Source organism: Aythya ferina, assembly GCF_964211825.1.
Source record: "Aythya ferina genome assembly, chromosome: 7".
Lineage (NCBI taxonomy): Eukaryota > Metazoa > Chordata > Aves > Anseriformes > Anatidae > Aythya > Aythya ferina.
The window spans coordinates 16,689,135-16,715,916 of NC_140302.1; the positions used below are offsets into that span (position 1 = coordinate 16,689,135).

At 39.6% G+C, this 26,782-nt stretch overlaps 1 protein-coding gene across 2 annotated transcripts in view; it reads left to right on the forward strand.

The window, feature by feature from the left end:
• Positions 1 to 5,946: 5,946 nt before the first annotated feature.
• USP54 (ubiquitin specific peptidase 54) overlaps positions 5,947 to 26,782 on the forward strand; it is a 98,502-nt gene continuing 77,666 nt past the window's right edge. Inside the window, exons 1-2 of one of the 2 annotated variants that reach the window (XM_084525782.1) lie at positions 5,947 to 6,214; positions 19,525 to 19,655. The gene's annotated coding sequence lies outside the window, so the exon portion shown is untranslated. The remainder of the gene's footprint in view (positions 6,215 to 19,524; positions 19,656 to 26,782) is intronic. The other variant, XM_084525781.1, reaches the window with a different exon arrangement.

A 26,782-nucleotide genomic window follows, 5' to 3' on the forward strand; every position in this document is an offset into this window, starting at 1 on the left:
GCAATGGGCTGGGAGGAAACAGAGGCACACCCAAGTGAGATGCCTAAAGTTCTAGAGCAAGCAGTAAGAAGTCTTAACTACAACAGAAATACTTTGACACCCACTACAACCAATACTTACTCAAATATGCAGCTTCAAAATCTATTCCATTTCTTGTAACAGTTGTATCGATGCCACACATACGGGCAGAAAGCCAGGCACTGTGGAAAACAAATGAAGAACATTGTTTTTCTTCAAAAAATGCTTTGTTTCATGGATTCTTGCATGGTGACACATAACATACAGACCACCATTTTACCACTGTACCCTGGCTCAACCTGCACAGAGACTGGTTGGAATTTCCTCTCTGGATGTCTTCTTTGACTAAACAGCTGAACAGGACTAAACAGCTTATTTGCGGGGACAGTTTCCATTGAAGCACTTTTAATTTAGGAGTTTCACCCCCTTGCTTAGAAATCCCTACAATTGGATATTTGATATTTATTGTTTGTATAGGTATGAGGTTGGGTTTCTTACACCCCTCTAAAAGGGCCAGTCTGCCAGGGCTACCCTGAGATTTTTTAAAAATCATGCTAATGGCATTGAGCTGCAGAAGTCATGATTGAGTACTTCCCCAACCATTCTGCTGAAATGGTTAGAGAACATTTATTATATGCCCTATTTAATGATTAAGATGTATCCATAACTCAGTTTTGTGATTAAATTTAAAAAGTGTTTAAGTTCCCAAAAAAAAGACTGAAAATAAAAGACTAAATTAAAAATAAGTAAATAAATAAGAAAGACTAAATAAAATAGATCCTCAAACATGCAGGAAAAGGTGAATGCAGAAATAGGACAGTGCTCTCTGGTGGTGTAGTTTCAAAGTTTTTGCATACAAGAGACGGCATCATTCAGCAAGTAGGTCAAAGGACTGGGTGTATTCCCAAAGCACTCTCTGGTTCATAAGGTACTGTTGGACAAGAATTTTTGTCTGTGTGTCTCTTTATCTCAAACCCTAAATGGGGACTGGAAGTGGCAATGTGCTCGGAATAAGTATTTATGATTACAAATTATTACTAATATTGCTGTAGTTCCTACTTGTAAGCTAAGAGGATCCTTCAGTTTTGGTAAATCAGCTTAATGAGGCATATAGCTCTTCTTTGCCAGCACACTTTCAATCTTAAATCCTGTCAAGCAGGATTTATGTGCTTTTGCTTCTAGTACAAAATGGGAAATCTTACACTTCACTTCATAGAACAATTCAGACAACTACCGTCTTGCTGTTTATACAGTTCAAAATATTCGCAAGTTTAGTCATTGTTCAAACTAATGCTAAAAGTGACAAAAATCAATAATCCAAATTCTGTCACAAAAATCATTGGTATATCTCTGTTAATTTCAGTGAGGCTTGCAGCTAATGTAATCAGTGCCGAAATTTGTCCAAAATGATCAAATATTTAAGAGAATGTAAGTAACTGCTTCTGCTCTTTGTTTTCCTTGGGCTATGATGTAGACTCAGGGGAATCTCCTATGTCAGAGAATTATTTATATGGGGAATAAGAGGATTTTATAAGATTTAATTACAGTGGATTTCCGCAACATACTGGAAGCTGCAGAATGGAAACTCAGTCACCTGATTTTAAGCAGGATCATAGTAGTCACAGACAAAAAAGACCTAACAAATTATTGAGCCCATCCTCTTGTACGGGCAGGATACGGTCCCCTCTTAGACTATGTACTGAACTGATTTTATCTTAACCTCATATTCCATGGAACGGCAGCCAAGAATGTGTTTAATAGAAAGGGGCTGACCCATGAAAAAAAGATTGGATAGAATTTTGTGACATTCTTCCATTTAGAACAAAAAGTTCTTACATTTGTAGTTATTTACAGTGTCATTTTTAGGAATACTATCTTGCAGTTTCCAGACTCTGAAATGTGTCTCTCATGTAACACAACTTGTATGATGAAGAACTCAAGTCATACTGAAAACACATAAAAAAAGTAGTGCATACCTTTAATGTAGAAGAAAGGTGCTCAACGGATTTCAATGTTACTATCCACAAATATGCACTGATGTGTTTTAAAATCTATCTGAAGTTATATCTGATGGCATAAATTGTAAGGCAGGTAGTGGCACAGCTTTTCTGTGTTGAGCAGATCTTCCATTTGACTGCAATGTATTCCCTAATCAAAGGTTTTGCATCTCATAATAGACTGCCGCATGTGAGCTGCTTGCCATTAGTGGTGATGATGAAATAATTTATACAACTAACATCTGGGAATTACATTTGATGCTGTTATTGACAGAGCATTTAGAGGAGATGGCTTTGTCATTAGGCTTAGGGACTCTCAGATAAAATCTCAAACAGTTTCAGGCTGTTAGTAGAACATGGCTTTGTCTTGTTTGGCTTTTTAAAATCATCCCGTGAATACATAGCATGCATTCATTTTCCATTTATGTGCATACAAAATGGTACATATTCATTTTACACACATACAAAATGTATGTATACATTTTACACATTCACACCTCTTCTACACTGTGCGGGCATCAAACAGCGAGCCTGAAAACAATTGTTCTGCTATGGAGCAAAGAGGTTTACACGTGGCTGTCCCTGCACAGGGAGCACTGATTTGTGGTGCAAGGCTTGCACATTCATTGCACTAAGGCTTTTTTCCTCCTACATAGCTTGTCCTGCCAGAAGTATATGCTCTCTTCCACACAAGACTGACTGCCACAGGTGTGATCATCTGGCAAACATCCCACTTCCAAAGGACTGTCCCTTGGCACAGCAAGCTGCTGTGAGCACTTCTCTGGCAACTTACGGGGTCCACAGCTGCCCATCAGCAGCTTGTACGCTAACTCCTCTTGGATGCGTATTAGAAAAGTTTGCAAGCCAAACTGCTGGCTCAGAGCACATTAATACATTTATATGCAATCTCCTCCATGCCAAAGTCCTCAAATTGCAACTTACAAACTAGCTTAGACAAGTTGTGCAGTCTGTCTTGGAGGTGTGCCTGACTAGGACCACAGATAAGCAGAATTTGCAGACACATGCAGAAGCAAGATTGCACACATTTTGTGGAACCTTACAACTTTTTTGAACTGCTGAGTATATGGGATTCAAGACACTTAATTATATTCATGGCATCATATACCCACTAGTAGAAGTATCTTAAGCTAGCATAATAAATCAGTAGCGCCTTTGCGCTGCAGCTCTTATTCTCTATGTATTTAACAGAGGGATTGTCATCTTCTCTCTGATGATCATCTCCTGGTTACAGTAGACCATAAATGATGCTCTAATGAGTCCAAGTACTTGCTCAGATATATATTGTGCTAATTAACATATGCAGCAAAGGGGAGAGAACCACATAAATCTCCAGAAGGAATGCTTCTAAGGGCAACCTAAACTCCAGTCAGATTTAAAAAAATCTCAGATGTAAACTCTCCCTTTAATTTTCAATTAAGTGTTTTAGAAACATTACTTGTTACATATCAAACCTTAAAATGTGTATTTTCTATTTTTTTAAGAAAACATGCAGGCTGTTTTTCTTTTTTGTTCTGATTAACTATAAAAAAATGTGCAAAGTTTTAGTTTTAAAAATCTGTTCTTAATTTAAAGCAAATTCCATCTGGTCTAATTTCAGAGAGAATTGGCACAGATAAATTTGCAGACAATGACCACTCTCCTCTAAAAACAAGAAAAGGTTAGAGGTATAGCTCCAGCCAAAGTTATAATGAACATTTTCAAAAGTCCACAGTGAACAAATAAATGTGTAAAATAAGGAGAGATTAATTTATGGTTATAAGTTATTATTTTAGCATCAAGCCAAAAGAGTTTTTCTTCTTTGCTTTTCTATCAGGACTTACTGGGAATGCTTATTTTTTGGAAATCTGAACAGGGAAGGCATGACATTATGAAAGGCTGATAAATGTCTAAACCCTTCCCTGGCGCAGACATGAGCCAAGGGCAGCACTGCTGTTTCACTCCAGGTCCCTACATTTGGAGCTGGGGAGAAGAAACAATACATGGAAGGCACTGAGGAATGAAAAAGGCTACCCACTAAGCAATGCTTTGTTTGTACCGCAAAGCATTTTTTGCATAACATCCCTCTACACAAAAGGGTAAATAAGGACTCTCCAGACTTTCCCTTCTCACTGGGGAAAGTTCCTGCCTTGAGCAGCAATCTCATTATACATCACTCACCACAGGGAAAACAAAGTGGCCCCTGGAAGGAGAATGAACAGAAAAATGAGAAACTGCCTGTTGGCCAGCCTAAGGACAATCTGTGGGCCATATTGCACAGGACCTCCCCTGCTCATAGATGCTGTACAAATTCAATTACACTGAAGAGCGCTTTAGTCTAACTCCACGGTGCCTGGCTCAGATGAATAATTACTTCCATATTCTATTATAAAAACAGCCATATTTTAATGGGCTGGAAGCTAGCATGGATTCAGGGCTTCATTATATCTGCTCTCTCTAAATGTTTCTCTTAATTATCTTTGGTCCCCAAGAGAGGGTTGGGGCCTTCCTTAGTTGCTCTCTCTACCAATATGCTTGGCTTGATTCCCAAAGCAAAAGACTGAAATGGGTATAAAGTCACAACAAATAAACAAGTATCTTTCCAAATGCATAAATATTTTTTTGTATTATTTCAGTAGTGCTAGAGATGTCATGTTACCAATACCAGACACCCATGCATACCGTTCTAGTACACTCTAAGTGCAGAACAAAAAGTTGTTCCAGTCCTCCAGGCATACCTTATGCACCTGGTACACTATTGAAGGTATATATGAATTACCTGAAGTAGGAAATTCTGGCGTACAGAAACACATCTTTTAAATATATACCATTATGCATTAACTCATTTCTTATACATAAAGTGGGGCTCAGCAACTCATTATAAAGAACTTCTAGAACTTACAGAATTGGTGGCATGGCTCTGAGGACTGTTAGAGCATCTCTGAGACCTTGGGAGCACTAAAATACAAGAGCACAAACGAAAGTGCATTAGCCCTCATGTCTTTATGCTTCTTTTTGAGTAATTAATTACAGTTTATCCAGGTGGGTGTAATACTAGCATGGAGATACAACTATTTGTGGAAACATGGACTGTTCAGGGACAGTCCACTCATTTTCAGTCTCTCTTCACACAAACAGTCCTGAATTGATAGGAAATGAACTTCCTCCAGTGAGCTTGAAATGTATTTTTGGGTATCCCCAGAACTACTGCTGCCTGAGGTAGCGTTTTACTGGTATGCTGTGGCAGTAACAGGTAAATCACATACCACAGCCAATGCAATTTGGGGAATGTGAGCTTAATATTAATCTTACACATTGTCTAGTACTTAGAAAATCAAACCACAAACGTACACAAGAACTTATTTAAATTCTCCCAGACCTTGTGAAAGTCTAATTTACGCTTGCATCACTTGAATGGATGCTGCTGCTGCTAGGGCTCTAAGCTGTGAATAAATCCAGCTCTAGTGCTGACTACACCCAAACTTTTGGTGTAACTGAACGTTGCGGCCTGCTCCCTTCGGCCAGAGCTGCGTCCCACAGCGCTCACACACGGCGCTCCGCAGCCCTTGGGGATTACACACAACCTGCGAGCACGCTTATTTTCCCCCCGGCAAGAAAAAGGCGTTTGTGCCCGGGCAGCTCTATGCAGCGAGCTCTGCTGCAGGCCCAGCTGTGAGGGTCAGGCTGCCCCGGCCGTGACAGGAGGGGACGTGACAGGAGGGCACCCGCTGAGGGGACCCGCGGCCGCCGCCCCGTCCTGAGGGCAGGCGCCCGCCGCCCGCCGCCCCCCGGCGCTCTCGCGAGAGCAGGCGGCCGCCGGCGGCGCGGCCCGGGGCTGTGGCAGGCAAATGGCGGCTCTCGCGAGAGCGCGAGCGCGGCGGCTGCCCGTAGCTATAGCAGCGGGAGGAGGGCGGCCGGCGGCGGGGACGCGGCGCCGCCAGGTAGGGAGCGGCCGCCGCCAGGTGGGGACCGACCGCCGCCGGGTCCCGCTCGCCGCCCCTCAGCGGCTCCCCGAGGAGTTCCCCGCTCGGAGACACGCGGAGTTCAACGCCTCCTCTTCCTCCTCCCCCTATCCCGTCCCCTTGGGGGTACCGCGGAGCCCCGGGGGTGGCGGCTCCCGGGGAGATCGGGAGGCTCTCGGCTGGAAGGCGCCGCTCAGCTCCGCTGCCCTGCTCGCTGCAGCGCAGCCCGAGGAAGGCGAAGTATGTATGATATTTTTTCCTTTAAAACCAGCAGTTTTTCGCTTTTCCAGCATCTCATTTCGTTTGAGAGCCTCGGTTCGGCGGGAGGATTACGGGTGGGGATCGGTGGGGATTAGCGGGGATTACCGCCCTGCCGGTGCGCACACACCTGTTGGGCAGCGGGGCTGCTGCCACATGGGACAGGGACCCGGGGAGATTTGGGGGGTTTGGAACAAATTCTCCCTGTTACGGTCCGTGGAGACAGCATGCGTGCCAAATTCGGGGCAAAATAACCATGCAGTTTGAAATAATGAAGTTTGTAAGGAAAACAAACCCCTCTGGGTTCGCGCTGCTCTTCAGGCTTTGGGGCGTAAATCCCAGGCTGAGAGGGTTTGTGCTGCAATTTACCTGAAGTTCAACAGCAGTTTCGGGAAGCAACAGCAAGGTAGAGCAGCGTGCTTATTTCTGGGAAGGAAAACGTTGCTGTGCAGAGAACAAGTCTGTTGAGTTAATATTTAACTGGAATGTGACAGCTCTTAAAAATAATGACCAAAAAGGTATTATGGACTTAAAAAATAAAATAAAACGAATGAGTCTTTAAAATCTATTCTTATTTAGAAAGTGGTAGAAATAATAATACTTTTAGTAGACAGGCTACTCCTTAAATTCTGTTCCTTCACTTAATCAAGAGTATGTCTAATCAAGCATGCTGCATGTCGTTCATGCAGAATGAAACAGGAGGGGTTTTCTGCCTCTGCTCTGTGGTGCCAGTCAGGAAGCCACGGGGTTCTTGGGGTGGGGTATGGGAGAAGAGTGTGCTTCATTTGTCCAGTACAGGTATCTTAGAGAATTTAGAAATTTTACTGCTGATGACTGTGAAAGCATTTCAGTTCATCTCTTTCAGTCAGTGCAGGTAAAATTATATTGGTTCTTCTCTCTGTTCGGGGTTAATAATCTATTTTGGTACTGTACTCACTAGTTCATTAAACAAGGGTAACGGGAATTTAAATCCTTCTTTATCCAGTCCTGATGTTGTTATTAGGCATTAAGCCTTCTTACGCGAATTTTCATGAAGAGTACATAAAAGAGAAAGTATTCTTATTTTTCAGTTTTTGGCGCTTCATAAACAGTATTACTTAAAGATAGGTTGTATCCCCACCGATCAGAATTTAGGTTCCATTGTATCTGAGAGCTGGATAAGCATCGATAGGAAGAACTGCTGTCCCAAATAATGTGCAGTGCAACTATGCAAAGTGCAGCAGGTGATACAAATGCAAACTGAGGCAGGAGGATGAAAGAGTAATAAAAAGCCACAGCTATTCTTTTTTTGTGTGCATGACTTACTGTTCATAAAGAATAAAAGTGTGTCCTGTAATGGACATGCTTATTAACACTTGCAGAAGTTATTAGTTGTTTCAGTTTTTCATGTAACATTCTGAAATGTAAATTACTTAAACGTTCTTCGGTTTCCTAACATATATTCCCCTCACATTTATTCAAACATTTTTTTTTGTTCACTGATATTCCACTTCTTGCCTTTGTCTAAACTTGGCATTTTAACTTCTTTCTTTTTATCAGTAACAGCTGCAGTCACCCTTCCAACATTATTGTGTGTTTTCATCACTCAAGTTCGTTTCTTGGCACAGATACGCAGTACTTCATGGCAGAGAGGAGCAGCAAGAATCTTGCTACTGACTGTGAAGGAATTTTGATTTGTTTTGTACAAAAATCTCTCTATTGTTCCTTTTAACTGCAAGTGAAATAATAGGCTTAGTCTTTAAAATCTGGTCTTTATCTGTAGGGAGCCTCCTTTCCAAGGCTTGTACCCTGTGCGTGAGACTTCTATGAGAAACAACATCTCTTGGCTGCAGCCTGGACAGTTTTTAAATGATATTACACAACATGTAGGTCTCTTGACAAGCAAGTTGAGCAAGCAGTTTATTCCGTTTCCATCTCTTCTGTGTTATATCAGTTGATGCATGGGATTTCTTGTGCTGTGTCCTGATGAAGTTAAATTCTTAGGGGGATCTCACCAGGCCTTGTCTGTGGGACACGGGAGAAGTGCTTAGCTGAAATAGGGTCTCGCTTAGTTATGTGACTTTAATTTTGTAGCAGTGGACCACGTGCCATCTTCATGATCCCTGTGGGTCCCTTCCACCTTGGGATATTCAACTTGCTGAATTTAGGTGCAGTCACTCAGTTGGGAAGTAAACTTCTCATGGCTTTCTTAAAGTTAGTGGAAACGTTTTGTTTCTGGAGTTGTTGGAAAAAGGAAGGAAAAACTTCAGTATGTTAGAAACAACTTAGTAGAAAACAAGAAGGCTGCCAGGAAGAGAGGAGGCTATTTCATATGTTGATTTTTCAGCACTTTACAAGATTTGTGAGCTGTGTGTTTTTTGTTATGGTCTTTAATGTACAGGTAATGTTTTGTGTTCACAGAATGTAAAAATTCCAGTAGACTTTGTTGTGTGATACCCTAAATATTTGAAGTAAAGGCGATTATGAAGGTGCTACATTAAAACTTTGTGTCTATTCACTTCTGTAGCAGTTACCATCCAGTAAACCTGCAGAGCACTTTCTGCGACTGTTGTCAAACTACTAAGATGCAAAGGAAGAAGGGTTTTGAGGCTGAAAGCTTTTTTTTTTTTTTTTTCAAATTATGAAAGCATGTGGAAAGTTATGCACTGTTCTGGACTAATCTGCAAATTTACTAACAAAGCTGTGAAGAAATACTTTAAAAAGTGAAGTCCATGTTGTTCCTACAAATGTTGTTTATATGTTTTGACTACAAATGCATTATAACAAAGTGGATGTTAAAGTTGGGATGTTCCTTTCAGAGAGCACTCTGACCATTTTCTTCGTAATCTTTAGACGTAGGAAATATATCTTGGAGTGAGATATCCAAAGAAATCTTTATGCAACACTGAAATTTTAGTTTCAAAGCATCCATGTTGGTATGTCTTCTTCCTTGCCTTCTTCAGTATTAAAAGCCCTTAACACTGTCATAAAGAGGCAGTTATATTTGGGTGTCTGAGAGGCAGAGGTTGTCTTTATCCATAGAATGATGTGCTACGGTGTAATTTTCACCATTCCTCTGGCACTCCCTGCTCTGGAGATGGGGCCAGAGGAAAAAAGGTTACTTCTCTCTCTGTTCAAGTTTCAGTTACTTTGCCGGGGTGAAACTGTTTGCAAAAGTGCAAATTATAATGGTGAGTTTTGAGTTTGATGAGAGCTGCACTAAGCCTGACAAATCAATTTGTAAAAGCCAGAGCTGTCGGATAGTAATAGCTTCCTTCATTACCAACCAGTTTAGTTTTGAACCAGTGACCCAGAGGTGAAAAGCTCATCATTCCATTACCCGCCCTCTGATCTATCCATATGTTCTCTTGTTTAAAGTCCCTGTAGTCCTCTTAAACACAACGTGCAGTAAATATCGAGCATCCTTTGCACTTGTGAATGCTGGAACACTGTCCATTCCAATTGCCTGCTGTGCATGTGAGGACACTGAAGTTAAATATAGCAACAATTTCTTACACTCTCTGGCTTTTCATGAGAAACCCTCGTACAAACCCAACCATATGGTAAAATCCAGCATTATCTTAAAACCATTAACAAGGAACCCATTGCTACCATTAACAGGAAAATGAATCCACAGTGCTAAGTGGCATCCTGGGAGTTATTAATAACCTCAGGCTGCTGCTAAGAAAATGAACGTAAATGAAATACATTAGCAGCTGAGTCATCACACCAGCACTTCTGCATGCTCTATACAGGTTTGTATTTATCTATGGAGGCTTTTTTCAGAGCGTATTATTGTTATTGTTGCATATCAGCTTTTTTATACTCTTCATTGAGTATCTACAGTGTGCTCAATGCTGTAAAAGCAGAATGGGGAAATGACTTCTATTCCATAGATCTCATTAAATAAATTCTACAAAATGTTTGAAATATGCGGATAGGAGAACGTAATCCATTTCCCCATTCATTCTTAAGTAAGGTGTTTCTAGGCAACCCACTTAATGGGAGGAGGTCAATAAATTTAATACTTGCCCATGTTATTCTCATTTTTAAGGCTATTAAAACAAGTTACTGTTTGTGGGTCAGTTTCAGTGAACTGCAGAAAGAATGAAATTTACATTCCTCTGTATTTCATTTGTGTCTCTTTATCTCCTTATCTCTTTTCCTCCAGTCTTTAACCCCACTGTCTTCCATAACAAGAAACAGTGTTGTGGACATCCTGTACTGATTGAACTGCTGACAAATCAAATATGTAAGGGGTGAATTTTTCTACTTCCCCCTCACCAAAATTGCAAATTGGTTGTTTTTCCTTTACCTGACCACCAATTTTCATGTAGTCTGTAGGAATGTAATTACTTCTGTGATTTCTTGTTTCTTATTTCAAAATGTTGGAAATTGGATAATGGATTAAAGAAGTGTTGGAAGAAAACTGATACCGGTCAGATGTTTCTGCAGGCGAGAAAAATGTAATTTGCTTCCTCATTTATTACTGAAATGAGGCTTACATGATCATGCTGTCTAACATTTCCTTTGTCCCATTTGTTTTCTCCCTCTTTTTTTGGTCAGAGCACCCCATTTAGAGCAACATCTTCCTCTCTTGCACAGCATTTCTGGTCCACAGGCTGTGATTAGTATCTGTTCTGTCACTTTTTGCCACTCCTTTGCATTTCACTCATTTTTCAAGGCTTCTGTCATTAAGAGGACATTTGACATTTTGCTTTTATTTTTTTCAGTCAGAGGAATACGGTTTTTAAACTTCAGACTTAAAACTATGAATGGTTCCTTCTTCTGAATGTCTCTCCAAGCCTGAAATGATACCATTTTATGTTGTGGATAAAACTTCACTGAATTGTAGTTGGCTGTAAAAGTGTGCCAGGCCATGAACCACAGTGATCTTTTCCTTAATTATTTTGCAGTATGTCCTGGCTTGTTATGTTCTGCCAGAATTCATCTGATGTGTGGATTTGGTCAAGCTTGCAGTCCTCAGATTTGAAGGCTGGAATTACTTTCCTGCTTTTGGAATTACTTTCCCCTGTCATCTGTAGCAGTTTGAATTTTTGGAGCTATAAAGCTCAGCTGCTTTCCCCGCCTCCTTAAATCGGGACAGTGAATGTGGGTTTATTGTAGGCATCTATTTTTAAAAAGTAGTTAAGCTCACAAAATGGTATAAACACCTCTTAGCACAAAGACTTTTCTTTTTTTTTTTTTTTATGAGTATGTACATTGCAAATAAGCAGTATGTAATTGCTGTTCCAAAGGTTAATTATACTAACGGCAGAAGCAGGTAGGATGATCTGTAATAAATAAAAAATGATCACGGATTAGTGTCTTGTCTAGAATTCTCTTTTATGGTACAGTTTGGCTCATTCACATTTATACAGAAGCACGCGTTGCATACTGTGTGGGGGGAACAATTTGCAGATGAGATGTCTTTGGGGAAGAGGAAACTGCCTTTTATTTCTTTTTTTTTTCCTGTGCACATGAAACTTGATTTGGCATTTCACACTCTTGAGCAGAGACCAGCTAGCTTGTTAATTCTAACAGTTGGTAACATGTAAACTAGTATTTGTAGCAGACAATGTAATTCTTGTATGTTACATTTCTATGTGATTTATTACATTTTGACTTTTGAAAGTAATGAATGGGCTAAAAATATACGAGTGATTCAGATGTGGGAGACTGTTTGAAGAGGAGGATTCTCCTGTAAGTATTTCCACAAAATGTTAAAATAAATATATTCTGGGAAATAGTTAACCAATGAAGTGTCGCATAGCATAGCAAAACACTTTCTAATCCTCCTGCTGGTGTTCCTAGTGGAATGAATTTATAAATGGATCAATAAACAACAGCTAATGCACATTGGTACACGAGCTTTGCTATGACATAGAAACAGGTTAATGTCCTCACTAGATCTGCATGTTATTCAAGAAAATAGGTCATGGAAGGGAAAGAAAATAGGAATAAAAAATGTTAATTGTATATGTTGCCTGTTCTCTAAAGTTTTTTTCATTATATTCTACCTGAGATGTGCAAATAAACACTGCAAAGTTTCATAAAACTTGCGATTAATAAAGTATAATGCTCTCTGTACTCTGTGTTCTCTATTATGAATATTATTATTGTTAGTAGCAAATCTATGCAGTCCTTATAGCATAATAGATGATATTTGGAGAATTCATGTCAATATTTTTGAAATTTTTTTTAATAAAAAATGATCTTTTTTTTTTTTTTAAAAAAAAAAAAGGAGATGCCAATAAAGAACTTAGTTCCTTTTGATTCCGGATACTATGTAGATTTGAAATATAGATTTCATTACCCTTTTAAAAAGGGAAACAGTGAAGGATGCATTGTGAGCCTGACAGTGCTGCAGAATGAACAACAGTTTTCACTAAATTGCTGTTTTTAAGGTCCTCCTAATTTGTTTAAATTCTCTAGACTAGACACTAATTTTTCTGGAAAGGCTTTTTAAAGCATTGTTTGAAATGCTGCTCTTAAAAATGCATTGGTTTAGGAAAGAATGGGCAGGTAGAGAATGTGACCTTCCTGTTAGCAGAAGGGTATTTATATCATCTACTCCTTTCAGATCGGTAGGTTTCAGACTGTGGGTTTGGTCTGGAACTAGTCATCTTTTGAGAAGAAGTACATTTTGGTGTCTAAGTGCCTTTTCTTAAAGAAAAGGACTTCCTTTCTGGGAGACATAGAAAGGTAGTTAAACTTGGTAATTTAGTTCTGCTGTCAGTCCATTTACTGGTATTAATTTTCAGTTGTATTCGGCAATATCATTATCACATAAATCAAGCTGTGCTACTTCTCCATTGCCTTTCTTGGCTTGCTTTTTGCTTGTAGTCAGTTCTCCTCTGCCTGTCTGTCAGCTGTCACAGCAGCAGGCTGAAAAGATGCCTGGGCAATTTCACTGTATGCATTCCTCTTGCTGGTAGGAACTGATGATGTTCAGAGACAAAAGATGGTGGAGTCCTGTCAGCTCTACCAGAACAGAGAGCTTTTCTGTGCTAAGGGGACAGAGTGACATTTTCAAGTTGAAGTTGCGTTGTCTGACTGAATGCTTCTAGGTAGAAGCAGCAGTACTGGCAAGATCTTTTTCAGGAAAGGTATATGTGAGGTTTTTGTTTTTGGGGAGAAAAGGTGGAAAATATGACTCCTGCAGTTTCATTCCCAACTGAATTGCTTCATTCTGCTGTAAAAGATACAGCAGAATTTTCAGCATCGGGTAATTTCAAGCATCAGTTACACACTTATATCACCTTTTTCTCCTGATAAAGGAGTTTGTGTAATGTTTGTGCAGGAGTTAATCCATTGATAATGACATATCAATCCTTTAACCTTTGAGATACTGTATCTCATGTATGCACAGTAAACCAAAAAGTATGTAAGATTGTTTGAACAGGAATCCAAAGCTTAAAATAAGATTTCTAGTTAAACATAAAATCTTTAAACAGCCGTGCATGCTTTTGTAATTTGGATTTTCACAGCAGTAAACATGAGATATCAGTCTACGTTGTTCTACCTCAGACTTAGCTGTGTCTGGCTGGTTTGAAAATGGTATGCTAGTTGTGGTGCTTTTTCCTCATGTCTCTACCCTTCTGGTTTATTTTGATGGTATCACTACAGAAGTACAACAATACTGTAGGTTGTTTGTGGGCTTCCCTTCCTCTTCTTATTCCTGCTTGTCTGGAATTAATTTGAATAATGACATGAATGCTAAATGCTGGGGCCCATATTGTCATGCTAAGAGGTGAATTAATTACTATATACATGTTGTGTGGAATTGCTAATGGCTGTGAATGGCCTTAAATATTTAATCCACTCAAATTCCAACACTTACCTCAGTATAACAATGGCAACGCAGTTCTTGCTGAGCTCAGAGTTTTCAAAGGCAATTCCTGGTCTTCTGCATATCAGATTGTCACTACTGTGTGATCCCTGCCCCTAGAGCTGATATGGGAGTGCCAGTAGGTCTTTATCTGAACTAGGACATAGCAGCATCTTCATTTGTCCAGTCACAGAGATAACCTCATTTGGTTTGAGAAAACCACTCCTAATTAGGCAGTAGGAACTTAGATCAGGAAGCATGCAAAATATTTTACAAATTTATGAGCATAAACTAAAGCATGATATGTTCCAACTGGTTGTAAGAAAGTTTTGTTTTTTTTTTTTTTTTTTTCCTCTTTTAAGACAATCTTGCATTTTACTGAGAGGTGGTACAGTCTCTATCCTTAGCGGATTTCAGGAACCAACTGGGTAGCTTGATCTGATCTCATGCTCTGAGCATGAGTTTACAGTAGACACTTCCTCTGAGGTCCTTTGTAGCCTTAATTATTCTTTGATTGTGATTTACTTGTTCATCACATTCTTCTTTGGCTTTCTTATTACTGAACAGCATGAGCTGGTCATTTTGAGTGCTTGTTAAATTCTTTCCTGAAGAACAGAATCATGTGAGACTGGAAAATTAGAGGCACTGGAAGAACAGAAGTGCTGAGAAAGTGTTGTCCAACTGTCCTGAGTGGTGGCTGAGGCCATGGACAGATTAACTCCTGCCTTGAAGAATATTTCTGTGAGGATTTAATGTAGATTAAGCTGTCTTGCACACAGGATTTAACCAAACTATGAAGTTTCATGTTCTAGTTCTTAATAAATTACAGAGGAACCTGAGTGAGCAAACCATTTCTGTACAAGAACTGGAGGTTTCTGAAACTTGGAACAAAATACTATTCAGGATAAATTCCATCTGTTGGTAGGATATACCACAACATTGATACAGTGCACACAAAAATTAGAGCAAGAGACTCAGCACAATGCTTCTCCTAATAAAACTGAGACACAACTTCAGACCTATCTTAGGAGTTTAGCACAGCTTTTAAGCAGGGAGTCACCAAAGTACTATAAATATGTGCCTGTTGCTGAGCTTGTTCCTTCCACTGGCTGTTTTTTTGGTGTTAATGTTATAAACAAAGGCAAAAAGAGGCTAAAGATAATTTTTGTTTAATTGCAACCAGTTTGTGGGGAGACTTAACTGCAGAAATGTTCTGAAAGCATAGCACTAGCAGTTCCTTTGCACTCCTTTTCAGATGAAAGAATTTAGATTTGTATTTAGAAACTAATATAATTACACTATGAAGACATAAATTATTATAGCTTTATGAATAGGTTAATTCCAGCTGGAAGTTACAGAAGGGGTTGGGAAGGAAGAAACCTTACTTCTCCAGTAGTGATGTTTTTCTTAATGAAACTTGTCCTAGACTCACCTGAGGTCAGTTCTGTTTTAAGGACCCATTTTACATTTCAGTGTTAGCCTTTGGTGCTGGAGGCAGATCAGGTAGTTGGTTTTCAGTTGGGCATTTTTAAGGGCAGCTCCAGGTTTGGGGCCTGTCTTTGCAGAGCTTTTGGTGCTGTATGGCTCTGTTCTGCATGGGCACTGCCACACGCATTGCTCTGCGGTGGGTGCTGGCAAGGCTTCCTGCTGGGAATGCCGACTGTGGTCAGGTAGGCAATAAATAGACTTTTAGTGTAGAAATTATTGTTTAAAACTTCCTGACTCTGCCTTTTCCTATTACTTAGGTGTGTAGTCATGTGGTTTTAATATTTCTGCCAAATGCAAAGGATATTTCCTTTGTTCTTAAAGTTAAAAAAAAAATAAAATAAAATAAAAATCCAACAACCTAATGAATGTAGAGGAGAGTATCATCAAACTAAGTGACAACAACCTGTAAAGAGAATTTGGAAAAATTCCTGGTCTTCTTCAGGAGGATGATAAACCCTCAGTCCATTTAATGAGAGATAGGATTTTACTTTGTCATAGGTTCCCTAGCTCAGGACTTGAAGGCTGTTACGCTGCACAGATCTGTCCGTAACCATTCAGCTGACAAGCAGTTGTACTTTCTCGGAAGGAGCGCCGTGTGCCACGAGGTCCTTCTTGAACAAGGAGCCTGTTTGCAGCAGTAGCTGATAGGTAGCACTTCCCACTGCCCTACAGAAAGATTTTCTGTCCTTATGCTTCCTGAAAACTGTTCGTTGTTTTTTCCAATCAGCTTTCAGAGATGATTTTATTATTGATCTAGTAAAAAGATAATAATATTAATGGAGCACTGTGCATGTAAGCCTAGACAGAACTAATGCTTCATCACTTGAATTCTGGCTTTTGAAACATGGGCAGTTGTACATTTCTATAATAATAGGATTTTCCTGAAGAAGCTAATGGTGAAATAGGTGCATGCATCAATTTTTTTTCTCATGTCTTTGCTTTTCAGAATAAATTATACCTGCAAAATCTAATTACTTAGTAGTTCTTGAAGTGCTCAGCACTATTTGCATGCTATAATTATCCAAATCACTTTAGAGAGGGAAAACAATATTCTTCTGTCTCAACAGCGTTTACTTATGTGTTGATTTCTGAATTTGAAGGGAGAGGGGGAATTTGAGCATTTGTGTCTGTTTGCCTGTTATCTGCATTTTTCTTGGAAAAATCAATGTTAAATGCAGTGCCTTTCTCCAAGCTTACTTGGACTTAATGTCACAACTTGTTTATCTCCTTGCCCTGTTGGCAGACTCTTTGAAGTCACGGTTTTGGAAATTGGAATAAGAAAACTATACCAGTGCCAAAAACCGATGTGACATTTTAGTAAAGAAACATGTCTTCCTGAAGGAAATACCAGCATCTTTGTGTAGTTTCAAGGCAAAACAGTTTTGGAAATTCTTTTGTCATCAGGGAAATTTTTCCTCTGTTTCTCTAGGATTTCATCAGTATACATGTATACTGGTACTGGAGAAATTGTTTGGATTTTCAAGTAGGATGATGTAGAACAGCACTTGTCTTCATGGTATGTGTTCTTCTGCTTGCACAGCTGGAGTAGTCTCTGGTACAGCCAGAAGTTTCTCTGGAGAGAATTCCTGTGACATGAGCGGCTGTTGCAGCCTCAGACTACAACACGAGAATGGAGAAAAGGGTATTTTAATGGCCACAGTCAGTCCTGTTTTCTTGTGCTGTGTAAGCTTCTTATTTGGGAATTGCCCACGGAATGAAGTAACAGGAAAATGCATTTGCTGGTACTGTCTGGCTTCTGGATGCAGCCAGGATGCCAGCATTGAAAGATTTGTGTTCAGAGTGATGTGGGTTTTGTGTCACTCAGCTGCATATATAGCTGTTATGTTTTGGTCAGAAATATAACTCTGCCTAGTAGCAGACCAAATCAGGTAGAATTGCTGGGCAAAGTATCAGCATGCATCTTTGAAATGGCATAAAATTGCAAGATGTACTAATAAAAAGCAACAATGCCTGTTACTTAAGTAACTGGGAGATAAATTTCCGCACCTTGTGTGTTTGCACTTTATACAGGCTCTGCCTCTTTTAGGAAGCATGATGACATAGCTTGCTTACTCAGCTCCTCCAGACTCTTTGAAGTGAGGTGAAGAAAAATGCAGGGAAAAACACAGGACAACTTGTGTGGTATTCTTATTCTGGTAGTAGTCGATAAGGGGGGTTGGGATTCTCTTTCAGCTCACTTATTTTACACTTCTGAAGCTTTGAACTTGTACCACCCCATTTTTTTTCCCACTGGCTGCCTTCCAGTATCACTTCATTTTCTGCTTTTATGGGGTTCTGTCCTCCTCCTTGCCCTTGGTTTTATGACAGAGTTGTAGCTGATCATTCTGTTAGTTTAGGTTTATGCTTGTTGCTACCAGGGTCCATATGCTTGAACTTCATTTCATCCTTCCTTTATTGTCTTTCTGTATTGGTGAGCTGCTAGATGGCAACAGGGAGAATGGTTAATAAAGGCAGAAACTTTGCTTGGGGTCCCTGTCTGGTTGCCTCATTTAAAAATTCGTTCTTTGCCTGAGTCAACTCCTTGTTATTCTTCGTCCCTAGAAATCAATTGACAATTAATTCCTTGTCTTAGCTTTTATGCCTTTTTGTTTGCTAGTTATTTTTTTTTCTTCTCCGAGAAGGGCTTTTGTCTAGGGATGCCTCATTCCTACTGGCCAAGCTGTATCAACTGTGACCTAAAGAAGTGCCTAGAGAAAGATTATAAAGACCAAGGCAAGTCTGGAATGTGTCTTCCATTGTGTCTTGTTGTTGTTTGATTTTTAATCTTTCCAATGGGCAGTAGTTTAGGGATATCCTGAACTGAAACCTGCATCTAGACAGTAACTTGCAGTTGTTTCTGATGGGCATGTGCTCCATTAACAAGCCTAATATTTTTGATGCAAATGGTGTTTTTCCCTAATCACCTTTCTGTGGTAGGGAATTCCACAATTTGTGATGTATTGTCAAGTTGTTTCTTTATACTTGTTTTTAAGCCTGTTACCTCATGACTTCTTTACTTTGCAGATTATTGTGAAATATTGCAGAACCACTCGTAATTTTATAGGACGGGAATCAGGAAAACAGATCTAATTCTTTTCATTTATTTTGCTATATATTTTTTGGCTCTGTTTGAATATTTCTGGGCTGCGGTGGCAAGAATTATGAGAGAGCCAACCTTTAGAAGTGTAGTGGCTTTATGCACAAAATACTTGTTAATTTTCTGTGCTCCAGGAAGGTCTCCATAAGGTCTGTATACAGGACTGTGTGATCTATGGTCTTTGATGCAGACACGTTTTCGCATGTTTATCAAAAGTGTTCGACTGCAGCCTTGTTCTCTGTGGGGGAGGCCAGCCCTTACTGGGAGTAAATTTGTGCCTAATGATCCCGCAGCGCTCTGTGGGGTGGCGCAGCTTTTTAGGTTGCTGGTGGAAGGTGGTTTTAGCGAGACAGTATGTTGTCTAAGTTCTTCTGTCTTTGCCCTGGCTCCAGATTAATTCTTGCTGTGCCCAATTAAGCAGGGATAACGAACATCTGTGTCTGCAGAAGTAATAACACTGGCAAAAGTTGTTTACTCAGTAAAATATAAGCACATTTTTCAATAGAGCTATGGACACGATCTAATTTTCATAAATGCAATCAGTTTAAACTTTGCAGTTTCAAAGTATCCAGCTTTTAAGTTGCCAAACTGTTGACTCATCTAAGGGGAAGTAAATACAAATGAGAGCAGGTTGGCACCTTCGGTTCCTTGCTAAGCGCAGGCTCTTGCATAAGACAGGAGTATGCACTTTGTCATTTTGCTTCGTAATGCCTTTAGGTTCAGCTTATCTGTTCAAAGAACAAGTATGGGTGGGTTGATATTATGGAAAAGATGACAGCACTTAAAATTTTAGAGGAATGAGAACTGGGCCGATACAGCGTTAGTTTCCACTGTGTCTTTATTACCTGAGCTTCCATTCCAGCTTTCACTGTAAAATTGTGCCCTGCTGTTATGCAGGCTGAAATCCGATGGAATGAGAATCGGCTGCTTTCTATGGCACTGCTACATTGTTTGTTGGGATGGACGTTCAGAAACAAGGCTTTCCCCGGCGAGCTGGTGTCTCAGGATTTATTTGTCATCTTTGCTATGTAAGTAGGCAGTGTTCCTTTTACTGTTTGAAATTTCAAAGTAATTGAGATGAGCTCATTTCTCGGCATATTTTTCACCTTTTGGTTTTGTATCGTAATTCTGTTTTGAGTCTTTCAGTCCAGTGATTACAACAAATTTTCCTTTGGTAAGGTGCTACAGGTAGGCAGAACGGATGAACACAGAGGCTTGGCTTGTCAGAGGATGTTAGTGCTGAACCAGGAATAGATTTCAGGCGTTCTGGCTGTTCCAGTGCTGTTACATCCCCGGTTCAGTGAGAACAGCATCCAGATCTTGCGCTGTCTGCCTTCTTACAGAAATAGTTCTAAAATCTGTTAACTTCTTCTTGTGGGGAAGAATGAAGTTCTTGGAGGATGTGCGAAGTAACATAATGAAACTGCATTACAATGAGTTCTTATGAGTTAGCAGATAATTCTGCTAACGTCTCTTAAGAGCATATCTATACACAAGACAAGATTAGATTTAATTCAGAAGCTGACCTGCATATTTCAGTCTTTTCAAGATATAGATTAATTAGCAGTGACTACTTCTTGTTATGGGTTGTGACTGCATAGACAGGATGAAACTAAGCTACAACCAAGTGTAATCAAGCATTGTGAATACAGCTGAATACAGATAGTAGTACCCATTCCATTCCTGTTAGAGAGTTGTTAAACTAAATGTGTATTTGGACTGAATTACAGTGCTGTTATGAATACAGCAGAGAAGCTAATCGTGAAGTAGATAGTGAACGAGATAGGAAAGAGCTCTTATGTTTTTCCAAGTTTAAAGATAATGTTAGGAGCCTGCATCGATGTCTTTTTTGTTATTGTTATTTTTAATGGATGGAAATAGCTGTGACATGAAGCAGCAGTGGAACTCAGATCTGCAGATATGCCTCTTACCACGTTAATTTTCCTCAACACATTATGTTCTTGAGTTCCCGGTTGAAATTATTATGTTATGGAAGTAATAGAAATTCATCTATTTCATTTAAAAGAAAATCTAAACTGGTTGTTATTTAGTGTCACTTTCAAAATGTACTGAATGCCAGCCTAGTGCAAATTGGCCAGTACAGTGCTATCTAACAGTGATTAGTGTTCAATGTTGCTAGCAGGATCCATAAAAAGAACAGTTTCATTTGTAACATTCCTACTGGTTTCCAATACATTCATCTTTTTTTTTTTTTCTATTGTGCCTCTAGCGCAAAAGAAAAAAACAACACACCAAATACCTCTAAAATCCTATCAGTGAAAGCCTGAATACTTGTCCTTATAACATTGCTTCATTTGTCAAAATGTGGTTAGCTGTAAATCAGTGAACAGTTGCAATGTAAATCGTTTTTGGTTAGTATATTATCCAAAACTTCCCTTGAGCATCTATGCTCAGTTCACTAGTAGTTTATACTAACACATTTTGCTTCTCAGCATAATTGGACTAGAAGTGCATTAGTCAGTTCACACACTTGAGCTGATGGTCAGTGTCATGTTAAGTCATGATAAATCACTGTTTTAGCATCATTCTTATGTGGTGGGCAAAACAGTACGTCTGGAATGGCTTTTTCCTCTTTAAAAGCATCAGTATTTGTACTATTAACTAGATTAAATGAGATAATTCTCAAAAGTTAAATACTAAATTACCATCTTAACCTACACAGGTAGGTTTTTTTCAGTCTTTTTCTTTTAATGTTAAACTTGTTAGATTCTCGGCTTTTTATGAATTATTATCATAAAACTATACAGTGTGCCAGATGAACTTTGGACACCCGTTAGGGGAACTACTTAATGTTGAGATGCTTTTGTTATCCTAACCATTTTTATTAATTTACAACTGTATAAAGCTATCATACTTATTTTGTTACTTATGGCTAGATAGATTTTTTTTTTCAGTGAGGGGAACAACTAGAAGGTTATGAGTGTGCTTAGTGTACACAGAAGATAACAAACAGTTTTCTGTTTTGTGTAATCATTGTACAACTCTTGTGAAAAGGAAATAAACAATTTGGGTGCATGATAAATACCCTACAGTACGCTTAAGAGAACGTAGGTATTAGTCATCTGGCAAAAATCAGCAGAGCTGCACCAGAGCTGCTGCTGTCTTTAAACTTTTTCTTCTTCTTGCTCTTTGTTGCTATTTTAAAATAATGAAATCAAACATTTAAATCTTAAGTTGCCACATACCCATGTTCTATAATAAGACTCTATTATTATGTAGTTAGATTTTGGGCAATGACAGCAAGTAACATTTCTAAATGCAGTGGTGTAACAACGTAGGAATGTACTGAAGGCGCTCTGGTTTTGTGCACTGGGCTGTCAGAATAAATACATTGCTACAGCCAGAGTATCTGAAGTATCATCAGTGTCGGGTTGTAATCTGGTTTGTATTTGCAATCCTTGCTTTAGTATGTGTGTATGTGAATAAAGTGCCCACACTGGCACATCCAGCCTGGCTGTGGGTGCCTAGTTAGGTGTACAGGGATGTTCTATGGACACAAGCTATGCTGCAAATGGTCTGCTAATTGGGCTGCCCTGTAATTGGGCTGGTGTGGCTGCAGCTCTGGATTGCAGAGCTCTGGTTCTGTTAGTTTCACTGCCTTAATGCAGACTTTCTCTGGATGGCCTTTGAACTAGCAATTGCCACCTGGGCTGGAAGTACCTGCTGCTTGCTAAACCTTTGTGTGGGGCCTGTGCTGCCTGCAGACAGCTCTGCAGCACTGGTGCTTCGTGAGCAATCCTTGCCGCTCGGTGTTCCTAGCTGCCTAAATATGCATGCCTCCGATGTGACTTTTATTATTATTTTTTTTGATAGGCAGCATAGTCATGTAAGATGAATGTGAGGCATGTACCATGAACGTGTTCTCAAAACATTAGCAGAAGAGGAACAGAAGTGAACAGCAGTTAGCACACGGAGAAAATAAAAAGCACAGAGGACGTTTAAGATGGATGGCAAGTCTGAAGCTAGCCTTCTGCATACTTCTTAGTATTTCGGTAGGTTGCTAGGTTGTACCTGATGAAATTCATCCTTTGACGTATTAAAAAACCAAACAAACAAAACACACCACCCACCACCAAAAACATCCAAAAATCCCAACCCTCTTCCCCCCCTCAGTGCCCAGAGCTCCTAGTACCACTAGCTGTTATCTGAGATGCTGGAAGATTTGAAAATGAACAGGGCAGGCAGGGAAGGAGGAGACAGGAGATCACAGATTATTCTGTCTTCGGTGTTTTGAAAAAATCCTTGTGCAGAATTCTTGCACACATTATCAGGCTTTGAGAGACAGCAAGAACATGAGTCACAACCACCTCAAATATAGGAGGAGCAGATAGTTGTGCCAGTTTAATTTTCTTCTGTAACATGATAAGATCCGTGAATTGACGAGAAAAGAGCAAACATTAGTATTTTAATGTTTGTGAGGTCTCTGACACTGTTCCATGCAATAATCTTATAAAGAAGTGAAGAAACACGTCCTGAAAGGAAGTATGGTAGGGTAGGTGCGAGATGTGGGTGACTGTGCCCAGTGGGTGGTTATTAATGATCGTCTGCCAGAATGAAATGGCTGTATTGAATGCAGATCCAGCACGGTCTGCTGGGTCTGTTCTCGTTCTGGTTCACTTCAGTGTTTTTGTTAATGACCTTGGTGATAGGATAGAAAGCGATTGTGCTTGCAAAATTCTTTCACTAAAAATGCCACCTGAACTTGGAGGGAGTACAGATGTATAGAATACAAGTTTCCGAGTCAAAACCTGTTTGGAGGAAATTGAGAAAATCTTAGGAAATAAATAGAGGCAATTTGAAATTCTATGGAAATCATGAAATATGCAAAAATAGAGCAAGGAATAATTAAATAGAAGACAACTCTCCACGATTCCTACTATTATAAGAGGACAAATGTTACATGAGGAGGGCTAAAAATAAGTACAGCCTGTAAAACATAGGAAATAAGCTTTTTATCTCAGAGAAGACCTCAGTTGAAGTATTGCATCTAGTTTGGGCAAACCCTTTGAGAAAATTCATTTCAGCTAAAAAGAAGCTGAGTAGTCAAATGACTTGAGGTCTGGAAAATGGGGCCAGAAAGGAAAGACAGAAATAATGAGAGTGGGGAAGAGAGAAGTATGCAAGCCCCAGGAAGAGAACTGCAGAGTGTTGGGGTGTGTGTGTGTGTGTATAACATTATTTTAAAACCCATGCACCCTAGATATGGATGTTTCTTGACTATTTTTTCATATTAGTGATTTTAAAAAATATTTTGTAAATGGAGATGACGTACCCTGAGTCAGTATCCACCTGAGAAAGCTGTAGTGCAGCCAGCCTGCCTGCTGCCAGTCTAACGCTTTGAAAGTCTCCAAGTCAGTAGCCTTCATCTTGTGTTGGTACCTCATTCTGTAAGTACAAGGTATGCCATACAAGATTTTCAGCTCACTATTCCTACATTATGCCCTTGACAAGCATAGTTAATAGTTTTTTGTTTTTGTTTCTTCTTCATTTTCATAATGACTTCAGTTGTTAGTCCAGCACTTTGGGGACTCAACGTGTTATTATCATAAGAAAACGAGGAGTGTACTGTAGGTAATTGTTTTGTTTATGACAACTTTCCCAATATCCATTGTATATTTCTCCACTGAGAAATGAGCACAGCCTCAGTTACCTGAGGCTGTAACATGTGTTGTTAGCATCCTTCAAGTCTGTATTTGCATTATTATACCCTAGAACACACTTCTTTAATCATCACGGTTGGAAATTACCTTGCTTTGCAATTTTAGTTCCTATTTCCTCAAAGAGGAATAAGCGATTGCATGAGTCAAAGCCAACAGCCTGTGTGCAGCGTAGCAAGCCAAACCTGAATTCTGTGCCTGAGAGTGGAATTTGTGTCAGCTTCAAGCAATCTTTAATGGAGGTTTTTGTTTAAGTAAATATGAAGGAAATTCCATCATTTCAGTGTTTCTTCTCTCTAATAACTTACTATGTACTGCTTTCAGTTTACATTTTTGCCATTTTCATTTATGCTATTATTGCTACGTTGCCATTTTGAGATGTTTCTGTGTGGGAATGTGGAAGTTCAGACAGCTGGACAAGAAGTGATGAGCAGCCTTTAAATCACAGAATTTCTAGGTTGGAAGAGACCTCAAGATCATCGAGTCCAACCTCTGACCTAACACTAACCAATCCTCCACTAAACCATATCCCTAAGCCCTACATCTAAACGTCTTTTGAAGACTTCCAGGGATGGTGACTCCACCACTTCCCTGGGCAGCCCATTCTAATGCCTAACAACAAGGGAGGTGTCTGACAGGGAAGCTTTAGGGGCCCAGCATCTTGCAACATCCTATAATGTTTTTCCTTCTTCCCATATCTCGCTTTTCAAGCTGGATGTTTGTGTTCATGTTATCTGCAAAGGAAGTTATAACTAGTATTGATTATTTAAATATGTTCATCAGTGGCTTTCAAATTTCCAGACAAATATGTGGGGAAAAACTCACAAGTTTGTGCTTGTCCAAGCTCTGGTCATATTTAAATGGTATGCTTTTGAACCATGAAAACCAGCTTACTTTTAAGTCTTACTTTAAAAGTCTTACTTTAAATTAAAAATTTAGAGCTGCTTGTATGAATCTAGCAAGTGATGTAGATACCTGGAGTGTGTGTGATCATTACTGTGGTGGAATGCAAGGTAACACCGTTTATTGCTGATGAACACTCAGTGATAAAAATTATCTTTGAAAAGTAAGCCAAAAAATGCTTAAGTCTCTAAGAATGCCAATAGTGTGTGCCGCTGGTATTGGAAGGATGAGACAACTATGTAGGAGGAATGTATAATAAGGATATACCATACTACAGAAAATGCAAGATGTTGCAACCTCATTAAGCAGCTCTAAGCAGTGCCGATGCTTCTGGGTGTGTGGTGGAAAAACAGGGCTAATGGAGGGGCTCGCAACGGCAGCGAAGGGTTGGTGCTGTGGCGAAGTTGTTCCCTGTGTTTCTGCCTCCCAAGCACCTAACCTAAGGGTAGGTTTCCATGCTTAATGTGCATTTTGGTGGATCAGTGAGGATATGAGATGGACAGAAAGGCTAGTTGGTCAGAAAAAATGTAGCACTTATTAAAGGAAAAAAAAAAAAAAAGACTTAATGAGCAAATTCTTCTCCAGAACTCAGAATCCTTGCCAGTGTGAAAGAACAAATACAGTATTAATTGGATCCCAGCCTCTAGTTCATTAAGCTGTATTTTGGAGATAGAACAAGAAATAATTTAAGCGTTTGAGTAGTGTGGGACACACACGTGGGAAACCCCATGCTTTCACATTACCATGAAGACCTAAATGAGAAGCATAATTGCATGTTGCATCTCACCTATTGCTTTTGAAAGCAGGAAGAAATGTTTGTTTTAGCAATAGGTAGGTCAGAAAACTCAGGGCTTTCTTTTCAAGAGCTGGAATGCGGGTGCCTTAAATCATTTAGTTTTTCATGGAGTTGGACTTCTACCTCACTTTGCTGCTTTAGAAAATCTCCCGAGTGAGCGCAGACCATCTGCCTTATTGTTTGTGGTGCAGCATGTTGCACTTTCTGTGCTTAACTTGAGGAGAAGAAGGTAATTATTGACTTACGACTGACCAACTAAAGTTCCTCACATCTCTTTGTTTGGTACAGGCAGGCTGCTGCCCACGTTGGGATGCTGGGCTAGGTTGTTGGAGGTTCTTTTCAAGTACCTAGCATTTTTCTTTCTCTTTCTAGAGTTACAGCATTAAGATACATGATAGAAGCTTTGTTTGTAAGCATAAGTTAAAGTATGGTGTTATGAAGTCTCTGTTAGTACAATTACAATCCAAAAACACAATTTAGTGATGGCACAAAAAACTCTTGTTTAAGCAATGGACTTCTGAATAAAATAGAGGAGGGCCAATGCTTAGCAGAGCAGTGGGTGCTGATACACTTCCAAAATGAGTTGGGGCTTATCTTTGTTGTAAGTTCATTGTTTGAAAACACTGTAGGTGATTGATGTAAAAAATGGAGGCTAATGAGTAAGCCCTGTGCAAATTGTTTAAATACTTGGAGTTTTCTAGTGCTGCCTGCTTTCTGCAGTACAGACCACAGTGCTAACCTCTACAGTTCTGTTACCCCTCAGCAGTATTTCCGTGCA